Source organism: Ostrinia nubilalis, chromosome 17 (assembly GCF_963855985.1).
Source record: "Ostrinia nubilalis chromosome 17, ilOstNubi1.1, whole genome shotgun sequence".
Taxonomy (NCBI): domain Eukaryota; kingdom Metazoa; phylum Arthropoda; class Insecta; order Lepidoptera; family Crambidae; genus Ostrinia; species Ostrinia nubilalis.
Window position 1 is genome coordinate 11701477 of NC_087104.1, and position 13930 is coordinate 11715406.

A 13930-nucleotide genomic window follows, 5' to 3' on the forward strand; every position below is an offset into this window, starting at 1 on the left:
AAAAAACTATTCTCTGTGAACAACACTCGTAAACAGTTTAGGACAAAATCTGTTGATGAATTTTCTCAACTGTAAATAAAATGTCCACTAATGCAATCTGATCGGACCAGCGAAGTGTGAAACATGATTTATGTATCAATCTTTGGAACAACGATATCTCATTACAACATCTCTGAATTCGAGCGAAACTAATAGAGTAATAACCAGGTATTTACCAATCAACATCGGGATAACAAAGACAGAGAATAATAAGAAATCGATATTATTATCATTTTCAGTTAGAAAACTAGTAAGAAAAATATAAATAATTTCCAAATCGACTCAATGAAAAAATATAATCGGACCTATTCTCAGTCTGCGAGTCCCGTGTAGCCAGGATCTACAGCTTGACCGCCAGTAAAAACCCAAGCAATGAAAGTCAAAAATGAAGATAAGCATATTCAGATCCTTATAAATAAATCTAAACTGAATAATGGAACTAATAAAGGCAATGAGCAAGTATTTACCAACACTGCGAGCGGTGGAGCAGGAAAGAAAAAGACCAAGACTCCAGACACAAAACAACACAACACAATCCCATTTGCAGACGGGCCCGGCGGAGTGTGAAAATGTTGTGGCGTTTCAGATCTCCGTGACGGCTCAGCCAAAGGCGTCCCAAGAAATATGTGGAGTCTCGAAACGACAAGGATAGTTTTTATCTCAGTTTTTGAAAGAGAGAAAGCGTCCCGCGCATGGTAGGTACAATTTCTGTGACAGATATAATTTCACACGAGCGAAGCCGCGGTCAAAAAGCTAGTATAAATAAATATTAATGATGAGAGTATTCAGATCCATATAAATAAATCTAAACTGAATAATGGAACTAATAAAGGCAATGAACAAGTATTTACGGAGCAGGAGAGAAAAAGACCAAGACTCCAGACATAATCCCATTTGCAGACGGGCCCGGCGGAGTGTGAAAATGTTGTAGCGTTTAAGATCTCCGTGATGGCTCAGCCAAAGGCGTCCCAAGAAATATATGGAGTCTCGAAACGACAAGGATAGTTTTTATCTCAGTTTTTGGAAGAGAGAAAGCGTCCCGCGCGTGGTAGTTACAATTTCTGTGACAGATATAACTTCACGCGAGCGAAGCCATGGGAAAAAAGCTAGTAAAACTATATGATGATAAGACTATTCAAATCGCTATAAATAAATCCAAAGTGAATAATGGAGCTAATAAAGGGAATGAACAAGTATTTACGGAGCAGGAGAGAAAAAGACCAAGATACCAGACACAATCCCATTTGCGGACGGGCCCGGCGGAGTGTGAAAATGTTGTGGCGTTTCAGATCTCCGTGACGGCTCAGCCAAAGGCGACGGGTGAGGCTAGAGCTTGCTTATTTATGTACATACTACTCGTATCCGTCTAGTATGGAATGTTGTATCGAATAAGTACCAATAAAACTTGCGATTTGCGAGAACTTTTCACAAGCATTTTTTTTAATACGCAGGATTATAGCATTTTTATTACGCAGCATAAAATAAAAATATATTTTTCCACACAGTCCAGTCAAAAGGTTACGTTTTTCAAGAATATTTTAAAATATTGTAATTTGAATTTTTAAACCATGCTTTCTTCTTAACCAAAAAAATCTTTTTTTGTGGTAGATACCTATTAAAAAAATGTTAACTTTTCAAGCATTTGGAGAAAATTGATTGCGACAGTTATTTAGCTCAGATGAAAATCTGTTACCAGGGTTGTAACTTGTAACACGATATATGATTAAAAGCACTCTTCTAAAGTAATTTTGAATGTCTATACGAGATCACTGCTAAAATAATAGTGAAACTGAAAACACAGGAATTAAAAAATCACAAGTGCATTCACACCCTACGCACGACTAATGTGGAAAAACCAGTTCCATAGCCTGAGATAAGAGCAATTACAGAAACGTATAGCATCGATAACACCACAGTGGGGCCGACATCTGATACCATCTCGAGTTTACGAGCATCTTCATTGGTTACAAATGAATCGAACGCCATCGGCGCGGTAAGATGTTTTCTAGCTATCATTTTAAACACATTCACTGTCGGGATTTGCATTGGGTATGCTTTGAAATTGCGAAGTAATTTTTACTGCGTATTCATTATTGCAGTATTCACAGTGTTATGTCGCCATAACAGTAGCTAGGGAACGAAACTTTAGATAGGTACGCATACTTAAATATTAAGCTTTAGTATGAAATTGAAATAACCAGAGAATATATTTTTTTATGCAGAACAAGTCAGGTATTTGACCGCAATCGCACCTAATGTTATGTGAGATGCAGTCTATGATTGATATGTGTATATCAAATTCAAATTGTTTATTTGCATACTTCCTTGTAAGTGCCTAGAGTTCCTACTCACTCTCGCTTTGAGAAGGCCCGTATTAAAGTATTCGGAAAAGACAGCAAGCAGCGAATTCTAGTCCATAGCTGTTCGCATTATAAAAGAGTTATCGAAACGCTTAGTGCAAGCTGTAGGCCTAAGATGCGCGCCGTGATAGGCGGTTATCACGCCATTTTATCGATTTTGCCCATACAAATTGACGTCGATAAAAGTTATCACGGTGAGCATCTTAGGCCTACTGGAATGTCAACAATGTATGGATGGATGGATGATAGCAAAATTGTGTTTTAAAATCTGCAAACAGAGTACCCACCTACTCTAGAAAACTTGAAAAGCAAATATACATTTCAATTCATACGTGTCATAGAATCCACAAGTAGGTACATACATAAGTTAATGAATGTCCTATAAACTTACAATAAAGGTAACCTACGACACCGTGACGCAAATCAGACAATGGTTGGAGGAGCAGGAACGTTTTCAATGGATGATAACGACAAACATGGCGAATGGAAAGAGGATATAGTTCATTACAAGAATCAATTGTAGCGTGAGCTGATTCAATGAATGAATGAAGGCAATGGAAATTTTCGTAGTAAACTTAATTCATAAGATGACTGAAGGAAAACCCAATAAATTACTTTCGGTTCTTTTTTCGTTCGGAATTTCTTCAACTTGACCAAAGACTATAACCATATTACCCATGTAGAGTCTGTGACAATCAGGGAAAATGTGAATTAATTTGTTTATTCAATGTGTAAATTTTAAACTACAGATCCTTTAAAAAAAATAATCTATAAATACTTTACAATGGTTAATTTAATTAAACCGGCTGCTATAATGAAACCGTAAGATTAATTATTGCAAGCAACAAGACTCTTAAGGCTCAAGCTCGTACTTATTCCAGTCTAGTACTAGTATCAGTACACTTAGTACAACAAACAATAAATAACTAGAAAATACATTAAATCAGCGCTGTATGACAACTGTATCGACATCTTAAATTATGCTGTGTTTATAAACAATTTGTTATCTCCGTACTATTGTTTACGATCTTACTCACTTCTAGTATTTTACCTTTGAATAACATTTATCTTTTAATATCGTTAATATCTTTAGAGACAGATACTTTCAAAGATCTGTCTGTATAACCCATATTGTGCAAATAAAGACTTTTGATTAGATTTGACAGTACGACATACCTACACTTTTTTCAAAATTGTACCTTTTACACATAGGTACAAAAAAATGTTAGTATTTATTTAGCATTATGTGCCATTAGGGCAAAAATCTGTTCTTTCTTCTTTTCCTAACTCCATCTCACTTTGTGTGGATTCCGCTTTTCTATTTTTTAGGACAATCGTCATTCAATACGTTTATTACATTACAAACAAAATGTTTACTACTGTGTAAGTTTACACTTGACATAACTTCAAATAACTTTTGCGAAAGGTTGAAGGTGTTTGCATGCATTAACATTAGCCGCTGTAGTCATAACATCGTGTTTGCTTTGCCAATCGTGTGAAATGGCTAGCTAAACGTAAAAAACCTTTCTGTTTAACTAACCACCGTTTGCAATTTGGAATGTGGCGGCTATTTGGGTAAAATATTTTTTAATTAATGGACTTTTTTAGATATGACAATATTGTCGCTGTTAGAAAGAAAGTTATGAACCAACTCGTTGGTTCGTTACAGCCAAATGACGTCTACTGCTGGACCAATGGCCTTCCCCAAGGATGTCCACTTCGACCCGGTCCTGCGCTGCCCTAAAAATGTTGACACCAATAAAAAAACAAAATTATTTGATTTATTACACATGCTTAAGTATAAAAGATTCTAATAAGGATGTGATTAAGTTTAATCCCATGTCATCTGAATGTCAAAAGTTGTGTTGTGGCTAGACCTACAGTACGGTAGGAAAACCTTGCGACATTTCAATCATAATTGTGACACAATCATGTCGAATTAGCGTCAAATTATATCCGCTCGTTGACAAGTTAATCATACATGACACAAACATACAATTTTATTTAATTTAGTATGTCTATTTGGATTTTAATTTACGTTGACGACTTGCTAATAAGTTTGCGTATCATATTTTTTAAATCAAAATTGCAGTGTTTTGGTGATGATGAATTGGCGCATTTGTGCAATCAAGTTTTTTTTAATTTTTTTTTTATGCATAACAAGGCAGGTATTTGACCACAATCGCACCTGATGTTAAGTTATACTTTATCGATGTCTAGTTACGACAATACAAGCTTGGCTTAATTTGAGACTAAATATACAAAATTTTCAAAGATGATCAATGCAACATCATTGTGCTATGTGTAAGTGCGTGATGAAGGTAAGTCAAGCACCTAACAAATGTTAATGTAAACGATATTTCGTATTGATTAGTGTACAAATACCAGTTTGTTGTCACAAATCTCAATCCCCTTCATTAGTATAGCAAACAATCTCTACCCTCCACAATATTTGCTTTACAGAGCTGAGCCAACAGTATGTCACACACAATTAGTTAGCTGGTGTCAGACAATAGCTCTCTGACACTTGAACGACGGCCATTATTTTATTATGTTTAGAACATTAGTGTTGTGTCTGGAGTAGGGTTGCCATCTCTTAAATGATGGCAACCAGGACAAAACGCGTGCAAGCCCCGGATTTTGGAGCCCATAACCCGGATATGTCAACAGGTTTTTATAAAACTCGCCCGGAAAAAATAAAACCCCACCCGGACACTCCCCGGACTCCTTCTAAGCTAGAACAAATTCGGACAAACCCGGACGGATGGCAACCCTAGACTGGAGAGTTGTAGGATACCATTCACTTTAATATGATCATTACTTACACTAACTTGTAATGGCAATTTAAATAAATTTTGCAATGCAGGAATGGAGATTGATGGTGACATTGTCGTCGAATAAGTTGCAATGGTAACTAATGCTAGACATGTTAACATTACTTATTAAGTAGATGAATAACTAAACATAGAAATATTTTATGTAAACTGACTTCGGTCGGTTATTTGACTGTTGTAATAGGTGGCGCTACATTTTTTACTGCTTTCATTTACAAAACTACTCAACTACTTTATTCAGTGACTGATAAAATTTGTGTAATATGTATGTACACATGTACACAATATCGGTTAGCTCATAATTTACATCAAATTGTTTCTAATTATATAGCTCCTAATTAAAACACACAATGCTATTAATGAACCTTGAAATTTAGAAATTAATGTCTTAAAATACGATTGAATCAATCCATAAAATTACGGAAACTAAGATTTCTCATAACTTTATAAGACATTATTTTTTCAATAAATTAAAATACCAGGGCAGCTGTTGACAAATTATGATTGACATGCTTTTATTTGGCTTTGTAATCACATCCAATTGTTATCATTAAAGGTCCAACACCAACGATCGCTCAATCAAAAGGAAGCAGCTGCCCAAAGAAATGCAAGTAGCTTTTGTTTTAAGACGCGTATTGAATTTCAAACCCTCCAACGTTCAATAAGTCCTTCACCAGTTTGATATCAGGTTTTATTAAAACCCAACAATGGGCCCAGCTAAGAAGGATGTACGCTTTTTAACATACCTTTACGAACATTCCGACTCTTATAAAATTTGTATCTTCATTTTCAAAAACTACATGTAAAAACATCGAAAAAACCGACCCGGCCGATCAAACAATGAATGCACAATGCGACAATCTTTTGATAGTTGGAAAAAATCGTAACAAAACATGACAATTTCACCTTGAGCCTGCTAATCCTGTACCTACCGTGACACCGATTCACAAAAGGAGAGAAAGAGATAGGTGTAGTCTTTGAATTCATTCATGTGGACAGCCGTATTGTCAATAGTATAGTAACCATTATTTCTAGACCCGACCGTTGTTTCAATCAAAATACGGACAGGGGTGTTGGTAAACTGGACGAGTTTAAACCAGGGGTGATCTTCAACAAATCAAGGAATTATAGCGTTCCACAGAACCACTTTTGTGCCAGTACCAATGGTGATGCGTCATAACTTTTAATTAAAATGGAACATTAAGTTGGGGCAACTGTCGAAATTGAAAGAGGGTGGGAGAACGATGCGTTTCATTCAACTGTTATTGGCGTGTAATCGATTGTGTGACGCGATGATTGTAATGGATCTCGATAAATTATATTCGATGATAATGAAAATGTTGTTACGCATATAAATTCCGTTTTAGACGCAACTGTCATCGGAGTAAGCAATTTCGTAATTTGACGTAGAGAACTTGGTTAATATGGACAAGCAAGCGATATCAATAGATTTGATCATTACATTAGTCTATTACAAAATAGGTTAAGTGACTGTTTTCACTAGAGTAAGTAGATCAAACTACCGGATTAACAAGAAAGCTATAACTAACTTCTCCTGTGGTTTTATGGCTAGTAGCGTAGTTGTACTTGATTTATTTAATATGGACATTTAATGGTTACCGAGAAATTATATTTCGTTGTACCAAAGTGAAACTTAGGAATGAGAAATTTTGTGAGATGTTTAATAGTTATAATAACGTGTAGCCAACTTATATTTATTTTAATGAGAATCATGTAAATAATATTGTAACTACGGTAACAACAAGCTGCATTATTTAATGCAGCTTGTTGTTACCGTAGTTACAATATTATTTACATTAATAATAATAATTAATTTGCTGATTGGATTTAGATTCAAGATATTTAGCCTCTCTACAATCAGCATTGCGATTTAATACTTGAATTATTTGCTCAAGTATATAAATTATATTGTAATTATTTAAACTGTTTATTTGAATAGTTATGAAATTCCAAGATATTTGGCTTATTATTCTGTCTCTGACATTAGTATTATCTAGCGGGTATTCAAATTATTTGCTTACCTAAGTCTAGAAATTACTGTATAATTATTTGAGTAGTTTATGACAACTCCAGGTTGATTATTGTGACGCAAATATACAGACAACTAATGCAAATATTGTTGGATTCTAAGTAAGTAGATTGTTAACAACATTTGAATTAGAATGGGAAATTCGTTTGGCTTCTCAGAAAGGCAGTTCTTTTAAAATAAGTTAAAGTAAGTCGCCAAGAACGCCGCGTTTAGTTCTAACAAAGTCAGATACTATGTAGTCCATAAGAATGAGAAAAGATCGTTTAGAATATTATGTCGAAGCTACGGTAGAATTTCTTAAATACCGATGTTAACTACCCAGAAGCTGTACTGGTATGTAAATGTTTCTCAAAAAGTCGGTATCTTTGTATTTTCATTCCACTCGTTAAAATAAGACGCCAAACACCATAAAGTACCTCCATAAGTGACAAAACGCATACCATGTTTTATGGACAATTTCATCTTAATTTATCGCCGTCAATGCTTTTAGGAGCAACAAGAAAATAATAAAAACTTTAATTATTTCCCCCATTCATAAACAAGCGTGACACTTTAAAAACCATAATACAAACGTAAAACCAAGTTGCTTAGTGGACGGCAATAACGATTGTCAAGTTAAACGACAATAAACAATTTTACGATTCACTGTGGTGTACAGTACACTCACTGGCGAGAAGATGCACCTATAAGCAAATAAACATGAACTGCTAACATTTTTCTTTTGGACCACCACATTTCTAGAGTCGCCGCCATAAGTGGCGACAACTATTGCAACGAGGAAATAAAAGCGATTTTGGAACCAAAATAATCATCACATCAGTGATGCTTTCAAGATTTTTGAACTAGGTGAATTGGGGACCTTAGTGTCCCAAAAATAACACAAGATCTGAAACCGTCGTTTTTGCAGAAAATAATTGTTGGCAACACTTAAAAAAGTAAAATTTGATAGCTGACTTTGGGGTTAGTAAAAATAAAGCAATAAACGATACAACTACGTATTTTCATTACCAAACCAGCAATGCTGACATATTTTCCAAACTGACTGTACCCCTAAATAGGTTCGTTGACACGGAAGAAATTGAGTGTTTAGTGGACGCGACAAAACTGTCGTATAACTAGCGTATCCCGGAGGCTGGGGACATTGATTTGAACACTGTTTTTATAGCTCTTATGGACAAGATAATAAGGGTCCAGTTAGCCCAAATAACAGATGTGTAACATTTTCTATCAAACGTTTAACTGGTGTCATTGATTAAATTTAACTGCATACAAATGGCACACATTTGCGAGCCAAGTGCCGGAAAAGATGAATATGTTGACAGCCCAGACAGTTTTGTAGCAAAATAGCATCAATTACAACTAAATGTCAAAATAAATGTTTCTTTCTTTCTAAATAAGACGCCACTGTTACACGTCACGCCTGTCAAACTTCATACAAAAAACACCGGTTATGGTTATATGGACCAAGTCACTGGAGAACTCAGTTTTTATGTCAGCTGAACGTACAAAACACTTATTTAAGAAATAAGTAAATGATTTATGTATCTGGATCCAAATAAGTTACTCTGATTAATAAACCGTATGAGCGAGCATAGATTCTCAAATCTGAATAGAGGAGAAAATAAAAAATGTCGCCCACTCACTCCCATCCAAACCAATTCGATTCAATTACAACCGTATGTTACAAAACAAACCCAATCAACCAGCTGTGTGGTACAAGTCATAAGCGGCAAGAGAACTTATACTAAAACTAAGAGGTAGTTTTTATGGAACAGCGGTACTTCAGTGAGCTTTAGGCTGAAACGCCTCTTGAATTTTCTTGTGAGTCTTATGTATTGATTACTTTAAAATTGAATTAATTTCAGGATTGATAAGTATAACTGAGTTGAAATTTAGAGTTGAGCGTCGTTTTGGACTTGCAGTAACAGAAACATGTTGTATAGTCAAGAGTACACCAGCTAAGCTATACATTTTCTTTAGAAAATCTCACCTATTACAACGGCATAAGATTCCACTGTTTTCACCTTGCTGAGCTGGTCGTCTCTACAATAAGCGCTCATATTCGATGCTTCTAATGTCTTACTTAGTCATCCAAGAACGCACATATTTTTAAATTAAATGACTCTTGAAACAAGCTGGAGTTGAAAAAAGCACCCAGATTTTCGTTATTTTATTCAGAAATTCTTCCATGTTGGCCAAGACTGCGGGGTGTCTAAAATTGATGACTGTAAGGGCTATATTTCACCGGGACACCATGGCGGCGCAACCAGTCGCCGCTACCAACAAAATGTATGCAGCTTTGCGGAACCAAACGGACACCAGGTAAGTAACTCTCTCTAGAGCTGTATACATTTTGTTGGTAGCCGGCGACTGGTTGCGCCGCCATGGTGTCCCAGTGAAATGTAGCCCTAAATCGCTGTAACTCATACGTTGCGCTACAGCCACGTGTATCGAGATGAAGTTCGAATCGTCGCTGAGCGATAGCGCTAATTGGCTGTTTGTGCCGCCGCTAATGCGCGCGCGCTGGGAGCCGGATAGAGCCACCGGCTCAAGTTCACTGGGATTGTTGTAGACAGATGGACAAACGGAGAATGAGTGATTAATAAATTAATAAAAAATCTAAATGTTTATTGGTATGTAGGCCCTTTTTGGAGCACCCACACACTTCCCAAATGCCTGGATCTAAAGAGAATCGGGATCTAGATGGGATGCAGTATTAGGTTCAGTATTATTTCTCCTACACTTCGCCGGAGCATAAGTAGGACATAAAAATGTCATGGAACTACTCGTACACCTGATTTATCATGTTCTTGGTAACATTCTTCTTAATTAAATTCACGCAGGTAGGGTAAAATATATGCAGTTAATAGTATAGGCTAGTGTACCTAAATAAGTATATCAATTTTTCATGTATCGTAAGTTCGGTAATTTAAGCAACTCTTACTTCTCTGAGTCTGTATAAAATTACCTTCCCATAAAAACGATAATTATGCTGACAATCGAAGTCCAAATAAAAAACACCTTGACATATTCCACCTAGCACTATTCAGGTAAATACTACAATTAGCGATACTTTTACACCGTCTACAGACATTACTACATGCAATGGCAAACATGCCACAACTGCTCATTACGATTACGAACAAGTAAGTAAATGTCATATTATTACGAAACTGGTTGTAATTCCCTCTGAGAGATGATAATAACACATAAATGTGCAGATTGGAGAATAACTTGATTAAGTTAATGTTACTAAGAAGATGAAAGAAGAATTATATAACAAGCGCATTGAAAGTAATTTGCTTCAAGACACGAGCTTTGATGATGAGGCTAAAGACGAACATGAAAACACATTGCTCGTATACATTAGTGAGAGAGAAAATACCAGAACTTTCTAAAAAATATACATTATTGTCTGGGTATTCCGAATACTTTATCTTTCAAAAACCGAACACCGGTAATTCAGCCGGAGATTGAAAAAAAAATGTTTTAAGGATTAGGATTGATTGTGACTAAATGTTGGTTTGGGCTACGATGCCAGAAGTCGCGTATTTATTTCTGTACGATACACGTTACACGCTAATTGATTTTTGGAACCCGAAGTAACTTTTCTAAACAATAAAGAAGCTTAGTTTGAAAATAAATGTCTCTGAGTAAACATTCCAAGCTATGACTATCCTATAACATAACAACTAGATAAAATTACCAACAACAGCATTTATCTTATTAGCAAATCAAAACATTACTAATTAGGTAGCGACTCCCGAACGTGACATTTGATTCGATGAATCTGTCCCAAATGAAAATAAAGATTACATCTGAGACGTGAACTCCAGTTCATGACCATTGCGATTGTTCATACCGACAACATAACATTAATGATAAGTGTGTAGGTATCTTTCATGTATATTTACAAGGAAATTAAGACAATATTGTGAGTATTGAGTAATAATATAGAGAAAGGAAAACACTATCGTTTCTAGGGAAAGAAATAATAAATAAAAAAGTTACGTACGCATCTCGAGTTAAAAGCTAATTTTATATCAAGTTAAGCTAAGTAGAACCAACGTCTACAACTTTGTCTAAAACTATCAAAGTAGAAACTCCCCCATAACTTGACTTAGTTAATGCACATCGATGCAGAATCGTAAATCTCTTAGCGCGCCCAATAAATCAATCAAACCAAAACAATTTGTACAGCAGTCATCCTAAAATACCCCTTCGTAATAAACTAAAAGAGGACGCGATACAAAATCACTTACAGACGCTGGTCGGACGTCATTTGTCAAAATAAAGGCCAGATTCGAATATCCCAAGGGACATGTTGCAAATAAAGTGAATGTCACTTCACGGTTTGGTATTTCGGAAAGTGACAAAAGAGCTGCCGAGGACGTTATTGTGGACGTTTTCCTCTTTTTATAAGTGTCAAAACACAAACATTTAAGCGGCAACGCATTTATAACTGCTTAATATACACCAGCATGCAATAAATAATGTGAATCAACACCTACTTCATTTGTGTCAGATCAAAAATCTTTATTTAAAAATTCAAGCCAAATGACATTAATATTGTATCTCATTTAGAACGAAAAAAAAAAATGTAAACAAAAACGAATCATTTCGCAAAAAATACAAATCATGTGTAGCCAAAAGCAACCGCCCATATTTTTGCAAATCATTCAACATTAAAGAAATAATCTGACTGATCGACCGACGATGACACGACGAATATAATTTAAACAGAGGTTGTCACGTAACTACGCGTCGAAGTGCTTTCAAAACGCGCGAGTGATCTTATTGAAGGCACTACAAGTGTTAGTAGAGATGACATGACAAAGACAGTTTGTGAAATGCTGCGAGAACTTCAAAAGGGCGATAGAGATTTAATTAAAATTTACATCGAAGTTTCATACGAGTTTGAACAAAAAATAAACTAATACTATACCAGAGCCACTCGTAACGCTCGGTTGAATGAAAGGACAATGCGTACGTGACATGATATTAAAAATAATACTTGCTAAAGAGTATTATGACTGACGGGTTTTAACAGCGATGACAATTTCAAGTGGCATAACGTACAAAATCTGTCAGACAATGCATATTTTCTATAATAATAGAAAAAAGAGGATTTAAAAAACCCGCTGATTTTGAATATAAAGGGTGAGTTATTCATGGATACCGCAGGGTGCAATGTTCGGTTCAATACTATTCCCCCTCAAAGTCGCCGAAGAGTAAACATATCAGTGGCTAAATGAGACGTGGGATGAATAAAAAAGACCCTACCTTTGAAAGCGTTAAATGTCTTTTTGCACTGTCGCAGTGGCATGCATCGTCGATCAAGCGCATTAAGCTGTACACACGCCTGTTTTTTGTCCATTTTAATGTTTAGTAGTATTTGTAGATCGTCTATTAAAAAGATAAGTAAAAGATTACGTAGTTGCTAATTTTTATGTCAGTATTTACAAATAGTGCCGTGTGGGGACGGCCGTAAAGAATACCATTCCCCACCGCCAACAGGAGGCGTGTCGTAAGAGGCGACTAAATCCTGTAGCACGAGATGGGCAGCAGCGTCTACGTGCGAAACCTTATAAAAAAACTGCGCTCGCCAACCCGCCTGCCAAGCGTGGCGAGTATTGGCAACTCCCCCCCCCTGATGAACGGCAGAGCTAAAACCAGGCCCCCAGTCTCCGGCAGCCCCGTTGTTCCTGACTACGGTAGCGGTTGGGGTGACGACGGGGCGGGGGGTGCTAAGAATCCCCGGAGGAGGAATAGCTACCACCACAAACGACAACTGGCCCTCGTAACACACAACATCCGCACCCTGAGGTCCGACGAAAAGATTATAGAGCTGGAAGATGAATTAAGTAGGTTGCGATGGAGTATTATAGGGCTATCGGAAGTCCGACGAGAGGGCGAGGACACGATGACCCTGAAATCCGGCAACCTGCTTTACTACCGGGAGGGCGAACAACTGTCCCAAGGTGGTGTCGGGTTTCTCGTCCACAAGTCCCTCATTAACAACATCATTACCATCGGAAGTGTGTCGAGCAGGGTTGTATACCTGATACTCAGAGTATCCAAAAGGTACTCGTTGAAGGTAATCCAGGTATACGCACCGACCTCTACACACCCAGATGAAGAAATGGAAGCTATGTATGAGGACATAAGTAGGGCCATACATGCAACTAAAACCCACTTCAATGTCGTTATGGGGGACTTCAACGCTAAACTAGGCATGCGAGGTGATGATGAGCTGAGAGTGGGGCAATATGGATATGGGCGACGGAACCCCAGGGGACAGAGGCTGGCCGAGTTCCTGGAAAAGGAGAATCTCTATGCGATGAACTCCTTCTTTCAGAAGCCGCCTCACAGGAAGTGGACCTGGATGAGTCCCGATGGTTCCACGAGAAATGAGATCGACTTCATTATGACCACAAAGCGACGAATATTTAGCGATGTCTCCGTGATCAACAGGGTGAAAACCGGTAGTGATCACCGGATAGTCAGAGGCATACTAAACATTAACGTCAAGCTGGAGAGGTCCCGTTTGATGAAGTCTACGCTCCGCCCCTCTAATGCTCATATTCACTGCCCCGAGAGCTTTCAGCTCGAGTTGTCAAATCGCTTTGCATGCCTGGAAAATTGCG

General features: G+C 37.0%; 1 protein-coding gene across 1 annotated transcript in view; it reads right to left on the minus strand.

Annotated features, from left to right (window-relative positions):
• LOC135080095 (putative phosphatidate phosphatase) overlaps positions 1–13930 on the minus strand; it is a 97235-nt gene that overhangs the window by 14914 nt on the left and 68391 nt on the right. The window lies entirely within an intron of this gene.